We start from the raw sequence: 26,677 nt of genomic DNA on the forward strand, positions 1-26,677 counted from the left end.
TGGTACCTGATAAGTAGGCTTGAAATTGATGCAGCCATGGGACGAACAGGAAAGGGTGGATGAAAAATGTTTGAAACCACGCTTTAAATGTGTGCTGTCTTCAGACATGTACTATAGTGGCTGCCTGCATTGGGATGTGTCTACTTCTTCTGGAAACACATCCCACTATCGAACATCAAGGACAGAAGATTCTCATTCATAAAGAACATGCATTGTGAAACCGTGAATATTGAGATCCGGGGTTTAGTAAGGCTAGGTTAGTGCCTGTAATAGTTTGAAACAAGGTGCACAGAGCATCAGGACATAGGTTTTTCTGTGCTCTCTAGAAGTTGCCGTGGATGAGCAGCCAAGACTTATCTAGGTGACATGCAAAGCTTACACAATACCATTATAGTCACACAGCAACTTATCACACATGAAAGAACCACACAGTGTTACAAAAATAAAGGTACTTTACTATAGTAACACAACACTAGGATACTTATAGGCCTCCCCCCACTAGAGGTAAGTATACACTAAATATATACACAATAGCAATCAGCAAATAGCATAAAAGCAACGAGCATTGGCAATACTTAGTAATAATAGAAAGGGCCCTAGGTGAGGGCCAAACCATATACTAAGAAAGTGGAATGCGAGATACAGTCCCCCACCCAAGGATGTGGAATTGTTAGAGGGGTGATGGGGGAACTAGGAACCCGAAGAGGTGAGTACTAGAGTGACCCTAGCGACCAGGAGAGCAGAGGTAAGTATTTGGTTTTCCCATGGACTAACATGAGGACTTAGAAAAAGGATTTACAAAAACAAGACTAGACAGGAAGAAACCAAAAGTGGATTCCGGTAGAAGAAGGCCTGCAACAGAAAGGGACAGATCCAGTCCACAATGGAGTGTTCAGTGGGGGCAGGGGCCACTACCCACTTTTCTGTGGATACAGAACCAGGTCGACGAGGAAAGAAGAAGACCAGCTGTGAGGCCCAGGTGTCTAGGAAGAGTCCTTGGAGCAGAGCAGATGGTGTCTCACATCAGTTGTCGGGTCGCAGATGGTCAGCGGTGCAGGAGAACCACCAACAAGCCTCTGCAAATACAAAAGAAGAGTTGCAAGGCTTGCTTCTTGGTGCAGGCTGAAGTCTTGTCGGCCTCAGAGAATGCACACCCTTGGAAACATTGCAGTTGCTGGAAAGAGCTGGAGAAACAATGTTGCAAGGCCAAGTCATTGCTGGAGTTGCTGATTGTCAGTTCCTGAAGAGTCCAGCTGTGGTTCCAGTGGCTAGAAGATGAAGTAAGCAATGCAGAGGAGTTCTGGTGGAATCTTGCACATCAAATCTGAGGACCCACCCTCAAGGGAGTCCCTAAATATCCCTAAAAGGGGGTTTGGTGACCCAGTAAGGTGATCACCAATCAGTAGGGGTCTGTGATGTTACCTGCCTGACCTGGCCACTCAGATGCTCCCAAGGGCCTCTGCACATCTTGGTTTCTAGATGGCAGAATCATGTGGCCACCTGTTGCGCCGCGTGGTGCGGCGCGAGCCGAGCATTCGGCTCGCGCCGCGCAGCGCGTTCTCAGGACGCGGCGCGCCCCGAGTCTTCTTTGTACAGCGCGAGGCCCCAGATATTATTTTGGGCCTCGCTCTGCCTTCTGTTGTGTCCCTGTTCTCCCCTGACCCCTCCTTACCTGTTTCTTTTTCTTTCTTCTTCTTCTTTTTCTTCTTACTTTTTCGAGGCATTTTCTGTCCTTTCTTTATGTCTTTCCCCCTTCCCATGTTACCTTTTTCTTCCCAGCATTCCTTGGTCCCTATTTTCTATGGTTCCTGTTCTATTCTATCCTATGTACTTTTTCCCTATCTAAAATGGTGTCTTTTTACTTCCTGTTGGTCACTTCCTGTTTCTTGGTATATAAGGGCTCTGTTTTCTCCCTTTCCTTGCGCTGCATCACTTTCTGCTCAGATTGTGTCTTCGCTCCTGATTCTTAGCCTTCGGTTCTGAATCTTTTCAATTTTGCATTTACCTGCATTTTGTTCCTGTTTGATTCCTGGTTTTGTTTTCGTTTCAGGAATCCATTTTTTGGAGGTTTTTTCCCCTTTATTGGGGTTTTTTCCCTCTGGCACTAATTCTAAAGGGCACGGTCTGTTCTTGGCGTTTCCACTGCCTGCAGCACCGTGGCTACTAGAAAGAGTCGCCCTTTTCTGGGCCAAAGCCGAACCCTCAAGACCTACGCCACTAGATCTGCGGTTTCCAGGCGCCAGCAGCACGTGAGTCGTGACAGAATGCAGCGCCAAACCATTCCGACATCTTCTGATACTATGGATGACACAGTGGCAGCGGCTGCAGATCCTGATTCATCTTTTTTGACTACTATTCAACAACAAGCTCAGGAATTGCAACAATTGCGCAACGAGAATGCGGTCTTACGACAGGCTTTGGCCCTCCGCAGTGGCGATGTTCCGACTATCTCCGCCTCAACGCCTCGCTTCTCTGGTGAACCAACTAAACTGCGTGAATTCCTGGATGCATTAACGGTTTACTTCGCCTTCAGACCTAGCCAATTCTCTCATGACAGGACAAAGGTGGGATATCTTATTAGTGCATTATCCGGTCCTGCCTTGGCCTGGGCAACCCCGATGGTGTCATCCAACGATCCAGTATTGTCGGACTATTCTGCCTTCGTGACCCGCTTCAAACAAATGTTTAGTCGCCCAGGATTGGAAGCCTCGGCAGAGGAAGCATTATGTGATATCCAGCAAGGTTCCCAGGATGTCCTCCGATATATTACACGTTTCCGTCAATTAGCGGCAGAGACCACTTGGGTGGAGCGTACCCTGGTAACTTTGTTTCGCAGAGGACTTAAGGAAGAAATTAAGGATGAATTAGTACATTCCACCAGAGTTGAAGATCTTCGTGGCCTCATGGATCAAGCACTTTCCATCGAGTATCGTCTTCAAGAACGACGAATGGAGAAGAGAAGGAGTAGAGGAGCGTCTCAGCCAAGCTCTTCACGGATGTATCCACCTCATCCTGAGGAATCTCGTCCTCCTGCTAAAGATATAGAAGGGGAACCCATGCAAGTGGATACTGTTCGAGGGCCACTCTCTGCTAGTGAGAAGGAAGACAGACGGAAGAAGGGATTGTGCCTCTACTGTGGTTCTGCTGGTCACATGCTTCGTACATGTCCTGTACGTCCACCTAGACCCTTGGGAAACGCCACCTCCCGTCCTCTGTAAGAAGGGAGGGGACGGGATCATCGGCTATACCTTCTATCAGCTCATTCAACGACAATACAACTTACTTGTTCGTGTTACCAGTCATATTACAACTACCTGATGGCCGCCAAGAAAGAACTATGGCATTATTGGATTGTGGTGCTAGTGGTATATACATGGATAAGACATGGGCCACTAATCTGCAAATTCCCACTCAACCCAAAGACATTCCTGAACAAGTACACACCGTGGATGGTTCTTTAATATCCTCAGGTCCAGTCGATACTACGACCTTGATGTTAAATTTACAGTTTGGTAATCATCAAGAACACCTCTCTTTTGATCTCATTTCATCTCCCAACCATACCATTATTCTCGTAATTCCATGGTTTACTAGACATAACCCATATGTGAACTGGGTAACCCGGACAATTTCTTTATCCTCACAGTTTTGTCAAGAAAATTGCTTTGCTTCCGATAAATATTGGTCACCAAACAGATTAACACCTATGAAGAGTACTACGGAGTATTCCATCAACACTGTCCAAGGGGTTCCTGAACATTATTTAGAGTTCCAAGACGTGTTTCAAAAACCATCCAGACCTGTATTACCTCCACATCGAGAGTACGATTGTGCTATTCCTTTGGAACCTGGAACAGTCGTTCCCTTTGGGAGGATGTATTCTCTCACGGAACCTGAAAAGGAAGTTCTTAAGGAGTATCTGGAGGAAAATGTACAGGGTGGTCTCATTGTTCCATCATCTTCTCCAGCAGGGGCTCCTCTCTTTTTTGTACCTAAGAAGACCAAAGATCTTCGTCCTTGCATAGACTTTCGAGGCCTAAACAAGATAACTATAAAGGATCGTTATCCTTTGCCCCTCATTAAGGATATTTTAGAGGCAGTCAGAGGGGCTCAACGTTTTACCAAGTTGGATCTTCGGGGAGCTTACCACCTTTTACGTATAAAAGAAGGAGACGAGTGGAAAACAGCATTCAGGACACCGTTCGGTCATTTTGAATATAAAGTCATGCCCTTTGGTCTTACGAACGCTCCTGCTATGATTCAAAGGTTTATGGACTCAATATTTTCCGATCTCTTGAACCAGACACTCGTAATCTACTTGGACGACATCCTTATTTTTTCCAGACACCCCGAACTCCATTCTTCTCATGTGAAACAAGTCCTTCACAGACTCCGAGCACATCAACTATTCTGTAAACCCGAAAAGTGTGAGTTCGATAAGACGGAAGTCAAATATCTGGGTTATCATTTAAGTTCCACCGGCATAGCTATGGACTTAGAAAAGGTACAAGCAATTCTAGAGTGGCCTTCTCCCTCTTCTATCAAAGAAACACAATGTTTCCTAGGATTAGCACATTTTTACCGACAGTTCATTCAAGACTTTGCTAAACAGACCAGCCATATAACCCATACCTTAAAGAAGGAAAATCTAAAACAGGGGTTTGTCTGGACCAAGGCGGCTGAAACAGCTTTTCAAGAATTAAAGAAGGCATTCACTCAAGCTCCCATCTTGAGACATCCAGATACCAGTAAACAGTTTATCGTAGTTACCGATGCTTCCGAAAAAGCTATTGGAGCAGTCTTGCTTCAACTTCAAGAAGATGATGGTCTTGAACATCCTGTTTTCTATTTGTCCCATATTCTCTCTTCAGCTGAACAACATTACTCTGTACTAGAAAGAGAGTTGTTAGCTCTGAAGACAGCCTGCATCGAATGGAGACAGTTTCTGATGGGATCCAAGGAGCCTTTCGAGGCGAGAACAGATCACCGTAATCTGCAATGTCTACGTAATTTTGTATGCCAAAATAGTCGCCAGACGCGTTGGGCCTTTTTCTTTAGTCAGTATGACTTTTACATCACCTATATTCCTGGATCTCAAAACATTCTGGCTGATGCTCTGTCTCGACGCTATCCAGATTGTACTCCTTCCCCATCTCAGTTTCTACTGGAGCCTAGTAAGATCATTGGAGTTGCTCAATCTTTTCTGGATGAGGTACAACTGGAGTATTCCAGCCTGTCTAATAGCGAAATAGAGAAATTAAGAACCTTTTTATGCAAGAAAGAAGGATTCTTTTTTCATCAGAAGCTGTTATTCCTCCCTACTAACAGAGTGCGAGACAAGGCATTACAGATGTGCCATGATTCACCGGTTGCTGGACATAGAGGTATTAAGGCCACACAAGAACTTCTTTCGCGATCTTTCTGGTGGCCTACCTGGAAATCAGATGTCGAAAGATATGTTCAGGCTTGTCCCATATGTGCCCAAGTCAAGATTCCCCGTAGCAGACCTGCAGGATTACTACAGCCTTTGCCAGTTCCACCAACGCCATGGCATACTATTTCCACTGACTTTATGTGTTCACTTCCGCCATCAGCTGGAAACCAGGTTATCATGGTCACTGTTGATTCTTTCACTAAGATGGCCCACTTTACTGCTCTAAAGAAATTACCAACATCCCAAGAATTGAGCCAGATATTTATCGACCATATTTTCCGTCTCCATGGACTTCCACATACCATTGTGTCTGACAGGGGTCCCCAGTATATTTCCCGGTTTTGGAAACATTTTTGCAAGACACTGAATATCAATATAGCACTATCATCCGGTTTCCATCCTCAGACCAATGGACAAACTGAGCGTTTGAATCAAGGACTAGAACAATACCTTCGTTGTTTTTGTAATTCCACCCAAAGCAACTGGAACACTTATCTTCCTATTGCTGAATATTCCTACAACAATTCTGTCCATAGTGCCTCCAAGGTCACTCCCTTTTTCTGTTCCTATGGCTATCATCCGACCTCTTTTCCTACTGCTCCTCAATCTACCTCTCCTCTGCCTGCCATTACATCTTTTTCCAAACGTCTCCTGCAACTCCATAAGCTAATTAGATCTAATTTATTGCACACTAAGAGATATATGAAGAAGATCGCTGATAAGAAACGTGGACCCACTCCTGATTATCACCCTCAGGATAAAGTCTGGCTTTCTTCCAAATTCTTGCCCTCTCGCCTTTCTCTGAATAAGTTCACGCCTCGCTATTATGGGCCTTTTCGTATTCTTCAGTTGCTCAATCCTGTCACTGTTGGTCTTCGCTTGCCTCATACTTGGAAAATTCATCCGGTCTTTCATGTATCCCAACTCAAACCTTATGTCCCTGATCCTTTCTCTCGTCAGTTTCCTTGTCCTCCTCCTGTGTTGGTGAATGATGTCCCTGAATATGAGGTTCAAGAAATTTGTGACTCTCGCCTTTTTCACCGGCGTCTTCAGTATTTGATTCACTGGAAGGGTTATCCTCTTAGTGAATGCTCTTGGGAAGATGCTTCTTCTGTTCACGCCCCTCTTTTGATTTCTCGTTTTCATCGTTTGTTTCCCTTCAAACCTAGACCTTCGGGGGGGGGACCTACTGTTGCGCCGCGTGGTGCGGCGCGAGCCGAGCATTCGGCTCGCGCCGCGCAGCGCGTTCTCAGGACGCGGCGCGCCCCGAGTCTTCTTTGTACAGCGCGAGGCCCCAGATATTATTTTGGGCCTCGCTCTGCCTTCTGTTGTGTCCCTGTTCTCCCCTGACCCCTCCTTACCTGTTTCTTTTTCTTTCTTCTTCTTCTTTTTCTTCTCACTTTTTCGAGGCATTTTCTGTCCTTTCTTTATGTCTTTCCCCCTTCCCATGTTACCTTTTTCTTCCCAGCATTCCTTGGTCCCTATTTTCTATGGTTCCTGTTCTATTCTATCCTATGTACTTTTTCCCTATCTAAAATGGTGTCTTTTTACTTCCTGTTGGTCACTTCCTGTTTCTTGGTATATAAGGGCTCTGTTTTCTCCCTTTCCTTGCGCTGCATCACTTTCTGCTCAGATTGTGTCTTCGCTCCTGATTCTTAGCCTTCGGTTCTGAATCTTTTCAATTTTGCATTTACCTGCATTTTGTTCCTGTTTGATTCCTGGTTTTGTTTTCGTTTCAGGAATCCATTTTTTTGAGGTTTTTTCCCCTTTATTGGGTTTTTTTCCCTCTGGCACTAATTCTAAAGGGCACGGTCTGTTCTTGGCGTTTCCACTGCCTGCAGCACCGTGGCTACTAGAAAGAGTCGCCCTTTTCTGGGCCAAAGCCGAACCCTCAAGACCTACGCCACTAGATCTGCGGTTTCCAGGCGCCAGCAGCACGTGAGTCGTGACACCACCTGGAGGAGCTCTGGGCACCACCCCTGGGGTGGTGATGGACAGGGGAGTGGTCACTCCCCTTTCCTTTGTCCAGTTTTGCATGAGAAAAGGGACCGGGAGTCCATGGACTGGCAGAAACCGGTTTATGCAAGGAGGGCACTAAATGTGCCCTTCAAAGCAAACCGGTGGTTTGGGGAGGCTACCCCTACCAAGCTTTGTAACACCTATTTCCAAGGGAGAGGGTGTTGCCTCTATCTCATACAGGAAATCCCTAGTCTTGCCTTACACTGCCTGAGCTGGTCAAGCAGCAGGAAGGCAGAAACCTGTTAGAGGGGTGGCAGCAGCACAGGATGCCTGGAAAACTCCAGAAGACTGGTAGGAGCAATACTGATACCAAACATGCTCAGGTTCAGAGTTACCATTATGTAGTTGGACACAGTTAGTGACCTGTATCCAGCACACGGGTAAAATGGCTTCCCCGCACTTACGAAGTCCATTGTAATGGAACTGGAGTTTGTAGGGGCACCACTGCTTATGCAGGGATGCCTTCGCATGCAGGGACCTGCACCCTGCCCTGTGGGCTAGGAGGGCCTATCATAGGGGTGACTTACAGTGACCTGGTGCAGTGACCTGCGGTAAAGGGTGCATGCACCTTTTCACCAGTCGTGGCTCGCTTCCCTAATGAGGAGGGGGGTGGGGCGCTGGGGGATTGGTGGGAGGTGGTGTGTGTAGCTAAAATTAATTTAAAACAAAATAATACAATTAAAACTTACCGGCTCCTCGTGTGCCGCTCCTCTTCTCAGTCTCCTCCCTCAGCCACAGGCTCCTAGCCTGCTGTGTGGCCAGTCCTGACGCTGCTCAGAGCAGCATCAGGATTGGCTGAGAGCACCCGGCCAAACAGAGATGCACTCTAAGGGGCCCCACCCCTTCCACCACCAAGGGATAAAAACATAGTTTATTATCCCTTTGTGGTGAAAGGTTTGCAGCTTCTGCTGCTGGCGGGGGCGATGCTCCTCTGCCCATATGGAGGAGCCGACCCTGCTTCTCACGCAGGCTGCAATGGCAGGCCTGCAGGCACATTTTGCATGGGCTCCCATAGATGGCACAATTCATGCTGCAGCACATGGGGAAGCATGCCAATTTGTGGGACGTGCAAAGTCCTAGGCAACCAAGTTTAGAGGGAGAGAGCACAATCACTGGGGTCCTGGTTAACAGGATCCCAGTGAAAACAGTGTAAGCATACTGACAGCAGGCAAAAAGTGGGGGTAACAATGCCAAAAAGAGGGTACTTTCCTACACCACTCTTTATTATTTATTTGTCCAGGCATAACAAAACGACATGCAGAAGAAACAGGAGTCAGATTACATAATTGACAATAGTGTGTAGGTAGAATACTTTCTGTCATCATGTCATCCAAGCGCTACATTTGCAGCCTTACAAAAGAAACTTTACGTGTGACTATTGTTTCCCCAAGACTTTGGCTGTTTTTTAAAAGCATTCCCAGATGCACACAGTGCAACCTGCCTCTGCTCTCGCTACAGTACTCATGTCCCAAGGGCAGCAGCATGTCCTACCTCTTACTAGGTAACGTGCAAGCGATGTTGACAGCCATGCCCCTGGGGGCGCACACCCTGCTGTGGAATGCCTGAAGGGATTGGCAAGCCCTGTTCCACTGGGAGCTTTCTCTATGTTTTATTGTGCAGCGCCAGTCCAGACCCTAAGGCACTGCCTGCGCTAGACTGTCTCTCAAGTGAATGGCATCTGGAGGGCTGCTAAAATGTCCCAAGGGAAGAATACACTACTATGGGCATGAGGTGTTCTGCAGCAATAACCCTGATAGGAGCATCTCTTGTCCTGCACTACGGAAGATGTGCTGTTATCTCTGTTAATAAACAAGCATTTGCAATGCAACGGGTCTCGCGTTTGTTCATGTTAGAGCTGATCGCGTTGTAAACTCCTAACCCGACTTTTCATCTATCGGCAAAAGTGCTTTTATGTATGTAACCCGAAAAAGTGAAATTAACTGTGTAAAGCGCTCGACTTCTGCCAAGCGAAATCGGGCTAGGAAAATAGAGAAAAAGTAGTCCACAATCTGACAGAAAACAGCGAGCCTCGCATGCTTTCTGTACTTGGTCGCTGCGCTCCAGGAGGGCTAACCACCGGAAAAGGCATGACGTGTGCATGCCTTCCACTAATGAAAGCAAGCAGATTTTACTAGGCAAGCCCACGAACCAATGAAACACACTGACGTGACGTCGACAGGGCTCCGAGCCCTTTTCGAATAACTAAAGCGTCTCGCTGCGATACGCATGCGCGAGCGCATGCAACGCAGGCTCGACCCTAAAAAAGAGAATGAAGAGAATGAAGTGTTCCGACATGGGTGGTGCCGACAGACTTGTCACCTGGGGAGCAAAGCAATGCACAACTATTGATAATTTTGACACCTCGTCAGTGGTAGTAAATGCTTTATAAATAGAGGAACCCTGGCTGTGCAAAGAAGCTCCTTATCACCTGTTGCATTCTAGTATTTGTAGTTTGCGCAATCCCATTCCTGACGCATGTCTGAAAGGAAAACAAATACAACAAGCACAAAATGTTTAGTAACATCAGCACGCCAGCTAGAAAATAATTTGGATGCATGTTTTAATTGCCCGAGCAGCACACAGACAGTTCCCAGTAAGTGAAGGAACACGTTTCTTGGTGGAGCCTGCGTGGTTCTCATCATGCGTCACTCAGGTGGCAGATGGCCCGAGCCCACCTCCGTCCCAAACTGAGGGGCACTACGCCAGGCCTAAGCATCTGTAGCATGCTTTATATTACAGTGTGCATGAACAAAAACCCTAAACACGAATTGCTGAAACAGATGCAAACATTGTAGTTAACCTTTGTTTGGCATATGGATATTAGCAGCTGCCACCGGAACGTGCCTGGCTAGTTAGGTCCCCATAGAGAGATGCTTCTTCTAGGGTAAACAGTATACAAACAAAATTACAGCGTATCTGGAAGCCAACACAGACTGGAGGCAGGCAGGCGGCATCAGCTGTAAGGAAGACATAACGCAAAGCGGGTTGGATGGCTCTTGCCTGTGGTTGGCACCACACTACCGAAGTAAACACAATCTGTCTTGCAGAAAAGTCAAGCCAATGCCGTCACTTGTATGTTCGGGCTTAAGGCTTAAGCCATGCCTCACCATTATAGGTACATTTGTGTTCACCTCAGTGGCGGCCCGTCCTTTAGGGCAGAGGGGCCACGCCCCCCACCTTTTGTCCCTCATGAAGAGTGTCTGTCAGGCTGAACAAAGGTCAGCCTGACAGACACTCTCCATGTTCAGCTCAGGCAGCCAGGAGCAGACATGCGCGATTTGCGCACACTCCTGGCTGCCTGAGCTGAACTTTGCTGGGCTGAGGAGGTCACAGCTCCTATGGGTGTGACCTCCTCGGCTCAGCAAAGGTGCCTCGAGGCCCTCCCCTGGGTGATGAGGAAAGCATCACCAATTGACACTCTCCCTGGGCGCTTCAGTTTAAGCCCTGAAGTGCCCAGGCCGAGTGTCAGTCAGTGACACTTCATAACAGAGTGGGGTGGGGTCAGCAGTCTCACTGACCCCATCCCACTCTGTGACGAGGCTGGGACCTGGAGGCTGAAGGTAAATGTGTGTGTGTGTGTGTGTATGTGTGTGATGATTTAAATTGAATGTTTGGTGCACGCGTGCATGTTTGAGTGTTATGAGTGTTGTTAATGGATGTGCGTGCGTGCGTGTGTGTGTGAAAGAATGAGTGTGTGCGATCTTTTAAAATGAATGTTTGGTGCGTGCGTGCATTTTGAATGGTATGAGTGTTGTTAATGGATGTGAGTGCGTACGTGTCTGTGTGTGAAAGAATGAGTGTGTGTGTGTGTGTGTGTGTGTGTGTATGTGTCCCGCCCGCCCCCTCCCTCCTAAAGCTGCCGGCCACCACTGGTTCACCTAGTAAACTTGTCATCTCTTGTGCGGCATTCTCTCTTTGGTTTGCATGTTTTTGGTTTTTATTAATATTTACAAGTTGCCTTTTCCATCACACATGTTTTTACGAAGACTCATTACGGAAAAGCAGAGTGAGATTTGTTTTCAATCTGCTTCTCCGGAAGAATCAACCCGTTGTTTGTGTTGTGGTAACAATTTAGTGTAGTAGGGCTTTTGCTTTCTAACTTGCATTGGAATGAATGGTGTTTCAGTAGTGAGAAAGTAAAAGGAGCTTCACATACCGGGGTGGGCAGTGTCAAAAACATGCAGCTGACAAGCACACTTCAAATGCGTGCAGGCAGGGAGGAATTACAAGCACACTTCAAATGCGTGCAGGCAGGGAGAGATTAGGTAAACTTAAACAAAAAACAAAATGGAATAAAAGAAGTTCCACTCACCAATGCGGATGAAAAGCAGTACTTGGCCCTCATGAGACTGATAAGCAAAGCAAAGGGGAAAACAAGAGGAAATAGTATGTTACAGCCAATAGAAAATGAGGAAAAGTAAGTTGCAAGCCTGGGAACCAATGAAAAGTGAGAGTGGGATGTAAGCCCCTTTTAAGATTTATATTAAATACAATAGATTTCACAAGCACAGCACAAGCACTGTGCAGGCGAAACCCTAAAAGGAGAACTTTTTGAGAGAAGGGAAAGAAAAGAAGAGCAGGATGAAGAGAGTGGAGGCCTGTGAGCAGTACTAAAGGATGAGTTGGACGAAGGACTTATAAGAGGGCAGAGGTAGAAGGCTAGATAGCAAGGCTTGGGTGAAAAAGAAACAGGAATTAGCACTAAAAGATGGAGTTTGCAGGAGCTTCTCAGATAGGCCAGAATAGTAATGGGGATCTAGTAAAAAATGAAAGAAACATGGGACCAAGTTGAATTGGGTAGAGTGGGGTTGATGCCACACCTCTCAAATCAGGTAGAGACCTTTCTCCTTCTACCCCCTCAGTTCGGTAGAAAAATTAAGATTGCCAAGCCTGTTGGCACCTATTCGGTGCAGTGTTCCCTTTTTCAGTCATGAATAGCTCACCCAGTCTAGGTTTTTGCTTTGCTTTTTGAGACTTCTAGACCTGATTCTATAATGGAATAAACAGACTAGAAGTTCCCGAATGCAGGAAAAAAAAAACTGGATTGGAAGGGCTACCCACGTGAAAACCTGGGAAACTTTAGAGCTCTGTGTTCATTAGTGGGCTTTGGCCCCTAAAGGATCTGACTGGGAACCGATCTCAGGCATACCGTGTTGTGGAAAGCTGAGAAATTGACTATTGTCACCTGCCTCAAGTATTGTGTTTTGCAGTCTCTGTTGCATGTGCACATAGTCTGAACTGCTACAAAACAGTTGCAAAACCTTTGAAACACCCAGCCGGCACTCTTCCAGATACTGTCACCCTAGGAAATCTCCAGGCAACACTGTCCTGATGTGCTAAAGTGGTTTATGTAGCACAATGCCCCTAATGTGGGACATGAGGGTGCTGAGTAATAAAAGAGGAAAGACTGAAAGAGATAGTAGACCTGCAGATCCAATATGCTTTAAGACAACTTGCACCTACCATGTAATTTACCAACTATTCCTAAGGTGGGAAAAACATAATTTCCACCCTTTTGATAAGTTGTTTTTAGATCATATTAATGATCTGCCTAGTCTGATTAGCCTAATATGTGTAGAAGAAACATTTTCAAGACACCCCTTCGAAAAGTCCCTTAGCCTACCCAAGTAAAGTTGTATATTAAGGCTCTAATTTACAAGACACTGTGCTATAATTTCTCACAACATTTACAATATATTTCTTGCGCAACGTGACCCAATGCCTACTCTACAACATTGCCATTAAGCCATATCAGTTATGATCAGTGCTACTTCCAGTAATCCTTAGAATGCATTATTTCCCCTACTGTACAAAATATCCTGGTGGAGGCCTCCTACTGGGTTCCAGATCCTGCATATCTCCACAGCCCTCTGATAGTGTTTACAGCACTGTTCAGCCATCACGCTCATTTGCCTTGAAATGTTGAAAGGTATGGAGGAACAAATCTCTTGAGCCACCCTGGAGGTAGTCAGGATTGCTTGTTTCGCTCTCAAGCTCAGTGAAAATCATGGTAAATATTTACACACTAGAACTTCCAAAGATTATCAACAGCCGTTGCCTAGTTCAGAATATTCTGCAGCAAAGCAAGGTACCTTTTGCCTTTACTGGAGTTGAGGGCAGTGTCTTGCTTATTGTCAGACCCATTCAGGGGCTGTGGCACAACCAGAATCCATGGGACCTCAACCCTCTGAATAGAGGTTGTTTGAATCTGTTGTCCCGGGGTCCTACCAACTATGGATCTGCAATTTGGGACAAGTACAACCCCTTCAGCACTTGAGTCTCAGTGCTAGCGATGGTGAGCATTCACAACCTTCTCAGAAAGGTAGTTTGAGGGTGGTCAAGCCCAGCACACAACAAACACACATTAGCGTAGTTAATAATTGTACGTCCCAGTGCTTTACTTTCAAGAAGAAATGTACACTAAAGCACACTAGACCTAAAAAGTAAACATATGGGATGAAGATGCAACTTCATGTCCTGATCAGACCTAGGAGAAATGTTAATTATGGAGTAATTTAGGTAATTTTGTGTTACTCTTGTGAAGCAAAAGTACCTACATTTGTGTAATTGCACCCGTTCATGTAATTTGGAGCAAAATGCCTACCCAACAGCAAAGGAACAGAGCACGAGCAGCCATGGACGTCATTTAGGGGTTGCCAGGGGTCGCAGCTGTGACCCCTGCCTTGCCCCTTACGACACCTGCCACTTTCTTTGCGACCCGTGACCTCAGAGGTGGCAAAATCAGTACCAGGAGCACAGGGGCAGATCGTCCTTGCAGATGTGGGTTGGAGCTCCATTTTCCTTGTTTTCTGTCAGTGTTTTATTACACTAATAGTGAATAACATATTATTCACTATAGTTATTCACTATAGGTGTAATAAAAAATGGAGTACAGCCAGCTAAAATATGACCCTCATTGGCATCTGGGGTAAGTAAACATACCTTTAAATGTTTGGTGTGTGCATGCTTACGGGTGAGAGTCTGTTTATGTGAGAGTGTGTGACTGTAAAAATGTGTGTGTGTGTGTGTGTAAGCATGTGTGTGAGTAAAAGTAAAGATCAAAAGGCATGTGGTGTCACTTCCCCTACCCCTGGCATTTTAGCGAATTGTTCATACAAGCTGCCTGCTGCTGTTTCTGTTCTTTTGCATTTAGCACTATTTTCTCAGAACAAAATGAATCCGTGGGTCCATTTTGGATGCAGGGGTGCACTGTGTGCTAGGAAAATAGTGATGAATGCAGGGTTATGTTCCTCATGTACTTCTGCATATTCTAGTGTAATTTTGCTGTAATTTCACATGATGACGTTACAGCAAATTACTCGAGTTACACCCACCCTTAGTCCTGAGCACTTGAGGTTCTCTGTACTGTTTCCTGCTATTTGTCCCGGTACTTCCTCCATACGCCGGGTGGTTCCCTCCTCGAGTCAACATCATGCATGATTAGGCTCAGATATAAATTAGCCCCATACTCTTTTAAGGTGCACAGTCTTTCTCACAGTTCACTTTAGTCAGGAATCAAGGGTTCTCAGTCCATCTTCTGGTTGCATTCCCTCCCATTTCTGAGAGAGTGCAAACCATCAGTTCTTTTCAGGGTTTCTTCAAATGGCTGTGCTTATCATGACGCACCTGCTCCTCATCCTCCAGTGACATGGAGGCCTCCTCATTGGAAGCCTCTAAATCACACATGGGCTCGGTAAGCAAGTACTTGAAGATCGGTGCAACCCCGCTTGGGCCGATCGAGTCTAGGATGGTGTGGGCACGTACAGGCTTGTCTCAAATGGTTGGCAGGACTCAGCACAGGCCTCACTCGCTACAGAATGCGGTAATGCCGTAGATTTATCTTTAGGCACAGTGGCTCAGGTCGCACTACAACTTCTTTGTTGCACAGTGGCTCAGGCTGTGTAACAGCATGAGAGAAGCGTCTAGAATGGATGGGGAAGGGGCAAAGGAAGCACCGAGGTGGCGGGAGCGGCAGAGGTGAGGTGGCAGGTAAGTGCAATTCTTTTTATTATTCTCCAGCCCCCCAACCACCCACTCCGTGTGCTGCCGCACCAGCCCTGCCTGGTAGCAGGCACCACTGATAAGACAGCACATTTTGTGTTAGTTTACTTCATCGTTTTGGCATTTTCACTCATGCTAACACTGGCTAGTCTAAGAAAAGGTTTCATCTAATTAGTACCACTTTGTTATACAAATACAGAAATAAGCAGCAGAAGGGTGACCAGTCAATGTTTGCAAAGGGCCTTCCAATGCACTGCAACGCATGTTGCCCCGTTTTTAGTAAGTTTTAATCTGTTGAGCTAGAGACACTTTTTTTTGCTGAAATCAGTAGATCATACAGCAGGTGATGGAGTATGTAGCAAATGTGGCAAAATCATAATTATGTAGAAAATGCCACAGCTGCAAAATTGCTTCATTGCAGTGGCCCTCTTTATACAGTAAAATCAGACAGGAGATGTGAATCCACTGTCTACACTTTCAGAACTGTTCTGAGGTGGTCCTCTTCTCTAGCCGCTTTTCCAGGTTCTCTCCGGATCCAGCCTTGTTGGAGTTCGATGCTTTTCAAGGCAGGTATGTCTCCAGCGTGGAGCACCCACAACAGAAGCACAAAGAGGTGTGAGGTTTCTGGCTGTCATCAGCCAAACTGTAGGATGTGATTAAGGAATGCCAAAAGGCTGGCCTCCTCTAAGAGATGCTCTTCACGTGGCAAAACAGAGTCTGCAGTCCCATCCTTCACTGCCACTATCTGCGACATGGGAGTGCTTCAGGAAGACTAATCAGCAGCTTCTTACTCAGCAAAAGGCATAACTGAGTTTCTAAAGGAGCCTTGGCTCCATTTCTCTCCTTTTGGTGTCTAGATCTCCTACTTTCATCTTCAGGAATGTTAGTAATACACTTTTGCTGTCTGGGAAAACCAACATACCTCCATCTTGTGCAGCAAATCAGGGTTGGCGCATTAGTAAGCCTCTGCTGCAGTAACAGAGATAAAAAGGGCTTGTCACAAATGTAGATTCACAAAACATGGTACACTGCCACTATCACTCCATGTGCTGAACCCAGGCCAGGGACAGTAGCCTACCCTTGGTTGAGTGAGAACATGCTTGATGTGCCCTTTGTCAAGGCACACACCTTCCCTCCTGCGCACACTCTAGGTCATTGTGAGGTTAGGGCTGAAATCAAAAACTGAGGATGCCAGATGCACAGTCGGGCACTCAGAACAGGAGAACTTGACTGTACACTATTCAAAGGACATTCTCATCCCGACACTTATTCTGAACTGCTTTGTTGGACTTTGTTTTAGGAGTCCAACTTAGATACCCAGGCAATATCCTTTCCTCTCCATAACCTTCTTCCTGGAAGACAGTTGTACTGCTTTGTGGTATCTTTCCCTTCTGTGATTGGCTCCACATTCATACTCTTGAAGGAGAGAAATTAACTATTCCTCCCCTGATGTCTTCTTTTCCTAATCAATGATTCCTAACACCTATAATGCACTGGGGAATCCTTTATATATTCTCTCTGTATCGATGGTGACATCACTCTGATTGGTCACTCGTTTGTCCAACCCCCCCTTCCTATTCCTCTGTCTCTTTCATCTTGATTGAGCATAATGCAAGCATTTTGTTTATGAATACCCTTCATCAGCCTTCTTATTTCCATCTGTTTTACCATGTTTCTATGAGCCCATGTTCTTCTGGGTTACTTTCCCAGCTCCTGGGGATAGTTCCTGTTAGCCTTCCTCTGCATTATTCTGACCACCCTTCCCCAAAAGTTAGGTGTAGAGACCTTCTTTGCGGTAGTCTCGCTTCCTCTATGTTTCCTGCCAATGTGAATCTTGCTGATGTTTTCACCTTATGCAGCTGCACAGCGTGTTTGCACCGCTGATCTGTATTTCTGGCTGCACTTGACAGTGCATGATTAATGCCTCCTTCTTCATACTGTTTGGCTCCAGCTGGCTCTCACGAAGCCCAGAAGCTTCAAGTTAAAGGGCGGGCTGATCCCTGCACACTTTATAAACAAGCATTGGCAAAACTATTAAAGTTGACATTTATATCACGCATGCGCACAAACTCACATTTCCAAAGAAAGAAAGCACTCTTTATCCGTCATACAATTTCTCTCACGTAATTATACTCATCCATCTTTTTACGTAAACAGACTTACCCCCCAAAACAGACCAGTCCTAGAGCTGAGACCTGGAAGGTGAAAGGAGAAGAAGGGATCTCAACTCAAGTCCCTCACCAGATTGCTGGTGCTGGTAGACAGTTGAGTAGTAGATTGGCTGGTGAATTAATGTAAGCACAACTTCCAATGGCACATGCCATATGAGAAGCGATATCAAAATTCGAAAGAATATGGGTGCTCCAGCCTCGTAAAAATATAGTTTTTCCCATCTCCAGGTGTCCTTCCTCAACTTTATTTTAATCAATGGCATTTGATCTGTACTGACAGATATGGATATTTCAGTATGAGTTGAAAGTACGTCTAGTGCATATGCATCAGTTTAGAAGCGTACGCAGCCGAAGTGTTCAAGCGTTTGTAAAGCCAATAGGGATTCACAAAGTAGTGCAGAAAAGGCAATAGCATGTCTGCTGCGGTGCACAATAATATATATATTTTTTTAATTCTCTGTGTAAATGATTCATGATGCGATACAGAATTAAATACGGGATGTCAGTGTCTACCTTTCAGATGTTAAATCGTTCCTCGTGCAGTCTAATGGAGGCAGAAGAGTATACTCAAATCACCATGTACAACCTACACTCAGCATAGGGCAACATTCAGCGCGTTACGAGCAGAGATCCTTGAGTTTAAGCAGCAGCAACAGCAGCAGCAGACAGGCACCCTGTGCACTTAACGAGGAGCACGCCATCCGGTGTGCACTCCGGAGAGCTGTCGGCAGACAGCCCTTTTTGGTGGCAGCGAAGGGATACTCTGACACTGCTGTCAGCAGTGGGGAGCTCTCAGAGCGGTGCTTCCATCCAGGACCAGTCAGGCTTAAAGGTATCAGAGGATCACTCAGAACAATGCCCGCCTTCGAGGGCACATTCAGATTGTTCATAGAAGAGGTGGGCTCCGAGCAAATTGGCAGCAAGCTAGGCCAATTGGGGGCAGAGGTAATGTCAGACTACTCTCAATTTTGCCTATTCTTAAAAAACTTCTCAAGATTTGAAGCATGTGCAGTTAAAAACCACAAAGGAGAAACTTTACGGCCATAGTCTATGATTGGAAACGGTAGCCAATAAGTGCCACTTAGGGCACTGGATAGACTTACACCACTAGGCATCTTTCTGCGATGCCTGCTCTGAGCCCTCAATCCCGAGGTGAAGAAACAAACCTCCTTCTTCCCGCCTCTCAGCAACGTAAGGTCTGCCTGCCTACAGTCTGCCCACCTGCATATCTACTCCACACCCATGCAGAGCAAGAGTCGCCCTCATTACCCTACTTCCTGCATCAATCCCTGCTTCCCTTTCCGTGTATATCTGCTGATTACAGCCATGATTTCCTGCCGCAGGATGCTGTGCCCCTGATTCTTCCTGTATCCAAGATTACCGCTGCTGGTGGGCCAAGTACATTAAATGTGGCTCAGGTGAAGTAAGGAAATGTCACCCACAGTGCATTTGCGTGGGTTTTTTGCCCCAGTGCAGAGCTTCTGTAATACCTTCTATATATTCTAAAACTTCTTGCCACCTGAACTAGCAAACCCTGCCGTGTTTTGCTGACATCACACCCCCAGTCCCTCTTGCTTAATGTCCCATGTTCATTGTGAATACTCACACTCTGGGGCGTACAAAACCTCTCCGAGGCCCACTGGCCTCTTTCTTCATACCGACCTACTTAGTCCTTATTCAGCCAGGTCCTTCTCCAAGCCTCCCCGGGCCCTAATCGTGGCTGCTGTATCTTCCAGGGTCTCCTTATATTAATTCTAATCCTCTAATAAACTGCTAAAAAAGTTGACTTTGAGAAGCAGCGATGGCTGTTATGGATGGAGTGTGGACGCTACCAGGTAGTGTTGAGCCGTAGTTTCTTATCAGTGGATGAATTTGCTGTAGTTTCGGACCTCAGGCCTCCGCCTTCAAACTCCTGCCTGCTCGAAGCTGCATGGAGCCCATCAACTGGTACTGAGCAGCGCAGATACTGTGTGAAGCCACCAGGTAGCTGCTTCTAGAAGTCAACATTTTCGCAGAATGCTTTCCCTAGATAGTACATTTTTAGGTGTTTTCAAGTAACGAAAAGAAAGTGCACCGAGGCACTAGTCCTGTGCCAGTGATCAGCATATTTTGCAGTTTTTTTTATCTTTGGACAGTAGACACACTGAGGTCTCTATAAATAACTGTGGGATTAAAATTTGTATTACTTGCAGGGAGTGAAGGACAGGAACTCATATTTTATTGCAGATGTGCATGTGTCATTAAGATACAACCCTGTCTTCTGTGACCTGTGCTGGGTTTGGGCCCTGTGAGCATTGTACCGTCCCCACCCATAGGGATATGCACCGACAAGCAGGACAAGCTTTCAGCTGCACATTACAAGATAGCTGTACCTACTAGAGTTTCTGATACTGGTGACATCAGCAACTGCTGGAGGAGGAGAAATGCCCCTGGATCACAAGATCCTTGAGTGTCCCCTGAGAAATGGGGAATTACCAGGGGGCTGCACCAGATTTCAGTGTTCATTGCCTATTTCCCACTGTGTTTCACTCCGATATTGTGGCTGCTTTCAGCAAACAGTTTACAGAGGAATAACGCCAGAACTGAGGTGTTAATGGGCAAAAAACTCCAATAGTGCTGTGCCCATTGAAATTATAGGACACTTGTAATGGTGCTGTTGGGATAGTAAATCTTCTGCATGTCTCTGGAGAGCATGCTTCCACTGCCTTATGGTGATCTACAGTCAGTTACAAGTTACTGTATGGTTTCTGGATCCCCACCTCAGTGAACATGACAAATGTATGTCCACTGAGGACCTCCCTGTTTACATGGACTGGGACCTTAGAGCTTAGCTCTGAGGTTGAGGAGGGCATGCATAGTGCACCCCTATTTCACAGAGAGTGGCTACTGCCCTTTATACCAAGGCAGTTGTAGCAGCAATAAATCTATAGTATCCTTGTACCCTTGGTCGGGGGGGCTACTAGCTACCTTCCTGATTGAGTCTGTGCAGTCATCTTTGCCTGTGGTCCTGTTGCCTTTATCTACCTGGGATGTGTGTTTTGAGAGCCAGTAGGTTCCCTAGGGGAGAATGGTGAGGTGAGCCATTGTGTTTAATGTGAGCTGTTCTGCTTGACATTCCAGCTCCCTGTGGCCCTCCCTAGTCTTTGGAGACGCTTGGTGGGCTGAGGTAGACACTTGCTCTTATCTATGTTTAGCTGCCCTAACTCCGCTAGGAGGGATGATGGTCAGTGGCTCCTGGTCTGGAGTTAATTAAAATTCCTCTCTGGAGCATAGCCCTGGCTGATACCAAGAGCATGTCCTGAAGCCCGGTAACTCATCCTATACATGTCTTATACACACAGTGAGCATGACACAGATAGGCCTCATGATTGGAGGGGCACCCAGAATTCAAAAGTAGCAGACCCTCTCATTGGATCAACCTATCAATCAGAGGCGATGAAAGGTCTGGCCTGAGTTGTCAGTGGTTGTCCAAGACTGGTCTTCGATTCTAACAAGCATCTACAGAATCCAGCTCTGGGCCTGTGGTGTAAAGGAAAGGAAGCTTGCTCATCGCGTCTGAACTTGAGAGTTTTCTCTGTGATGGATGGATTCTGCTGTGAAGGGATTTGCCAGCTGCGAAAGAGCGAAAGGATCAATCAGCAACCTGAATGCAGATGCAGAGGACCAGCTGTTTGTGTTGCTTGTCACATTGGCTTGGAAGACAAGAACATTGTACAAAGCTGCTCAAGATACAGACGCTTGCAGCACATCCACAGAGGGAGACGGGAAAGCTTGATTCCACCAAGCCTTTGAAGGTGAGGTCACTTCTGCCCAGACCCCTGCCCTGTGCTGTTGCAGCCTGGGATACTTACAGTACATTCTGTAGCTGGGGAACAGTGTTCTGTGGCACAGGTCCCCTACCTTTCTCTTTGTGACACATGGGGGCACCAGGGTGTACTGGAAGTCTAGCCAGCTAATACCCTCCTACAGCTAGCCAGTGCTACTGGTCTAGTGGGACTCCAGTAAACTGTGCCAAGACATCATGCGCCTGTGATCAGATCCCTGATGCCACTAGAGCGGTGTCCTTGCTAAGGAAGGGAGGTCACTTTTTTTCTTTGGGTGGTGGGTTTTGGGGCTGATCTGGAACGTTTGACTTCACATCATATGCTGAAACTACACCATTGCCATACAAGGACTGGTATCATGGCTCTAACGAATGAGAGCATCCCTGTGCAACATGGTCTGAAATATGCAATACTAATTGTGTGTCTACATGCTAACTGTGTTTGTATAGCAGTTAGTGTCTAGGTGCAATAATTCTGTTTGGGGTCAAAACTCTGGCCCAGAGGGTTGTAGAGATGTCTGGTTTTCACTGTTTATCCTAGTTTTATCTATAGTATATTTCTCTGATGTGTATTAAACTACTTTTCTTTTTTTAGAGTAAAGCACTGGCTGGACATTGATCTTATTAGCTGGTAGTACAGTGTACCCTGTATTCTGAATGTCTAAACTCACCTCACTGCATTGAGTAAGTCTTGGACTGCTCTGCCTCGCTAACCTGAGAGAGTCAAGTGTTGGAAAGGAGTACTTGGTTATCTGGTTTTGGGTCCACTAATACTGAGGCACCAAGACACAAGTGGGGTCACTTGATGCGATTGGAGTGGGGTAGCCCCTGAGTGCCCTGGTCCCCAGGAAACCGGGTCTAACAGATGCTCTAAGATGTTTAAGGATTGTACTATTATCCAGGTGGATAAAGCTTTCATAAACACATCCACAACCCTAAACTCAACTAATACTTAAGCCTTTGCCACTCCTAAACAATTCGACCGTTCCCCTGTTTGATTGTAACTCACTTACCTCCAGGGCCCACCCTTCTTCTAACAGTCCCAGAGTGTCCCTCACTTCCTAGGGACTTACTGGTCCATCTTCATCCTAGCTCTCTATCACCAGCGTGCGCACACAGCATTGCCCTTTCTTCAAGATTCTCCTTCTAACAACTATCTATATCAAATCTAACTTCTAATTATGAATGTGACAGAACTGTCTTTCGACTAATAATTTACATAATACCCAGAAAACTCCTCGCAGGTGATGCAATTTTCTATCCTATAACTTAATCACGCTGTTCCCTAAGAACACTCTTTTACAACTGCTATCACTTTCGTCAAATAGAATTTGAATCCTTTATGTGAGAGGTGCCCTCCAATGAGCTTGAAAAACGATGATTGCGTCACTCTTTTGTCTCTCGTTCCATTCACCTACTTTTCAAAAGCCGTGTGACTTCTCCATTAACTTCTTTGTAAAAGGTTTAATGGCCCCAGGTTTCATCCCCTCTCCTCCTCTCTCCCCATACTCGGTACCATAACAGCTGAGTCCCCCACTACTGTGCAATATGTTTCTTATTTATCATCTTTAATTCTATAGGATAAGCTTTCCCCTTGTTTTTTCACTATAAGACTCAGTGATGTATGTATATGTCAAAATTCTGTTAATGTAGACAACAAATGCGTCCAAATCATAATCCTTTGATGCAAAAGCAATACTTGCATCTCTTCAAATAAGTATCTCTTCTGGTTTTCATCCTTTTTCTCCTTGTGCACTCTGGATCGTGTCAAAGTCGAATTGCCACAGATCTAAACTTCCAGTTCCATACACTCAGTAGCCGTGCCCCTGAGGAGTTGTACGCTATAATAGCATCACCATCTGTGATCTTTGCTGTCCCATCCCGACAGATCTACATGATCTCTATCTTCCCATGAGCATCGGTTCTTTGCCACCCATCCCAATCCTGGTACCCACTTTAGCTGCTCCAGAACATATGATTTTGGACTCATTGGGACGTCTACCCTCCCTTCTCATACAATGACCCGTACTTGCCATGAAGTCCTATTTATTGACATAGAAATAAATCTTGCCTTTCCCCCTTTACCTCACTATAGAATATTTTTCTGTTATGCCCAGTGGGGTGCTAATATCTGTTCACGGCTACCTTGAACTATCTGTCCGCTTGGTCCTTCTACTGTTTCCTTTTTCATACCTATCAGTTATCGCTTCATCACTATATCATCTCTATTTAATTCAGATATTCTTTTGAATCAATAATCTTAAATTCCACAAAGAATATGAGTGAAAACACAGACCTGAAAAGGGGCACCTCCTATTCATCTAAGCAAACATTTTACATCTCTCTTCTTTTAAAACCTCGCTGTAATTACCCAGCTCTTGTTGTTATTATTCCCTTTCTTCCAGCACCGACTCCAGTATTATTCTCTCGACTTCCCCCTAAGAACTCGTTCCGGGAAAAATATTCCCAGTTAGATGCATTGCTTGCCAATTTTCCAGTTATTCTGTATCGAGCCAATTCTTTATTGATGAAGTCCAGCCGTAATAAAACCATGTTTTCCCTTCTGTTTTTTCAAGACCTATTTTTGTCATGATCCCGCTTCATATTTTTCAATCTACCAATTTAGTCCATTACTGCCCTTAAGGCTACTTTGATGGAGGGGCTGGTGGTCCTTCAATTAACTTCAGAGCCGTCACATCTGTGTTTCCAATGTCTTCTGGCACTAGGCCACACATGTCTCTTTCCGTGGATCCAGTCCATGCAATCTTGAACTCTGTTTATGGGAGCATCACTGTTCTCCAAGCCTGGAATCTGTTTCACTCTAAATAGTACTGCGAAACTCATCGCCTCAGTAGATTCAACACCGGGGCCTCATTGCGAGGTTGCTGGAGGAGGGACATCCGGAAGAAAAGACAGATACCATATCCGCCAACCCAACAGTTTCCACACCCCTTTTTAGAAGCAGGGAAACATCAGAGTTTTATGTCAGCAGTGCCTCAGATGGGTCAGTTACTGGAAACCCTTAACTTGATGACCCTTCAGCCACTGGGCTGTTAGGCCACAGTGTCGGTCATCCTGCCCTTTTTAATGCAGGGCAACCCTCACACATTGTTTCTGCATACGTCTGCCATGCTAGGCATGGTAGCCTGGGCCATGCAAAACAAAATATGGTCCCCACTTCCAGGGAGAAATCTCTCAGTGTGGTAGACCATGCATGTTTTTGTTTTCCACAAACCATCTATTGATTTGTGAGTATGTGTGTAAAAAAAACAAAAGTCAATGCAGAGCTGGCAAAAAACAAAACATGGTGGCAGCTTGGCATTCAGTACGGCCTTTAGGGTGTCTTGTCACTTACGGTTGCACTGCTGGTGCAGAGATCCCCGCTAGGTAGGTGGAGAACGCTAGCTGTGGCGGAAGGTCCACCATCAGTGAGTTGGGCCATGGCTTCTGCTGACCTGGTTGGCTGGCCTTCACGCTCAAAATTAGGTCATTATGGTCACCCAGTTGCACAGTTTGTTTCCCCTGTAGGTATCAAGCAAGTACCATTTGAAAGAATTCTAAAAATGCAAAAAAGGCTATACTGTGGTTTTTCGCCTGCTAAATACCTGGCTATTTCTTCACGCTGCAACACCTTTAACAGAACAGTTCAAAACCACTTGTTCCTGCTGTACCTTCATATTCCAACACCTCTGGTTCTTTGGTAGTCATATAGGTATGCTTTTGTACCCCTCAAAAGCTATCTGTCCCGTCACATAGTAATCTTTAACCCACTCTCAAACTATGGTAGTGTGTTTTTGCCTCTTTATTTAAAAATGTGATTTGCCCACAAAATAGATTTATGGATGGCACTACATGACTTTGCTTTTTAGTTCCCATTCCAACTTTCAAAATGTCTACCGTTGGCATCATGGTTTCCATGTTCACTGAGCCTAATTCAATCCCCATAAAGATGTGTTGCAGTGGGTCCCTCTATTTTTGGTGACATCCCTTCAAACTCTACCACCATACCTTCAAAACGTTTTCAGAGCCTCCTGCAATCTCATCTTTCCACATTGACTGCGAACAAGAAGTTTCTGGCAGTGCAGAACCTGCTCAGATCGAGACCACCCATTGACCACGGATTCTACAGAAGAACCTCTCGAATACTGCAAGAGCTGCTGAGCACTCCAGCAATATGGTCACTCAAATGAATATTTAAAAGTTAAATGCCATCTTCGAGCATCAGCAATAATCTGAATGACCACTTAAAGGCACATTTCACCCATTTAAAACGCCTGCCACTACTTCCACTGATTCAATAGCCCTATCCACACTACAGCAATTCACCAGTCAACGTAATCCAGTAAAGACTTCTGCTGGGCACGACAGGTGATGAATGTCCCTGAAAGTTCCTTGTAGCTTTTTGGTTGCTATGCCACATGCTACGTCTCTGATAAGGGATTTCGAGCCCTTCTATAAATCCTTCAATCTTCATAGCATCTTCGGTATTCAGGTTATGAACCTACTGGGCTATTATTTTGCCTCCCCTGTGAGAATCTGTGCTCTTTTCCACAATCCCCTTTCATTACGCTTTATTCTATAAGCCACTACGCATCTTTCTCTTAGAATGGGACCGTGTCTGACCATATGGCTGCTGATTTTCACATGGATGTCGCTGTCCATTAGAACCAACATACACTGCAAGTTCTCCTCACGCCATGGATGTGTTTTCACCAATTGAGGAAATCAGATCTGTTGTCCAGAAATTTGTGCTAGAGTGAGGATCAGTATTTAAGATCTACATATGAGTCATGCCAAAGGCAAGCGACAGAGCCAGTGCTCCAGAGTTCATGCATAATATGCCTTAGAGTTCCATTCTTCCCAGCATCCCAGAATTCGGAGGTTGCCTCCCTTCTGCCCCGTGCCATAAGTACAATATGGAGTTGCGCTTTGAGATAATGGAAACGGATATTGCACTAAATGCCTGTGTACTTTGGCGGTTCTCCATAATTGCTATGTGTTAGACATTGTTGACAAAATATTGTCTGGCATACAAAGAGTGTCCTAAATATCATTTATAAAAATGTTGTCCCATTGGGGGTAGATTTCCATTTGTGAACTCCAATAGGGACATATTTTGGTAACTGATATTTTGGACACAAAGGGGGTCATTACGACTCCGGCGGTCAGCAATAATGTGGCAGTAAGTACCGCCAGCAGGCTGGCGGTACTCACTGCCATATTATGACA

At 45.7% G+C, this 26,677-nt stretch overlaps 1 protein-coding gene across 1 annotated transcript in view; it reads left to right on the forward strand.

The window, feature by feature from the left end:
* The window catches only part of CEMIP (cell migration inducing hyaluronidase 1), an 899,136-nt gene that overhangs the window by 567,690 nt on the left and 304,769 nt on the right, over positions 1-26,677 (forward strand). The window lies entirely within an intron of this gene.

Source organism: Pleurodeles waltl, chromosome 3_1 (assembly GCF_031143425.1).
Source record: "Pleurodeles waltl isolate 20211129_DDA chromosome 3_1, aPleWal1.hap1.20221129, whole genome shotgun sequence".
Taxonomy (NCBI): Eukaryota; Metazoa; Chordata; class Amphibia; order Caudata; family Salamandridae; genus Pleurodeles; species Pleurodeles waltl.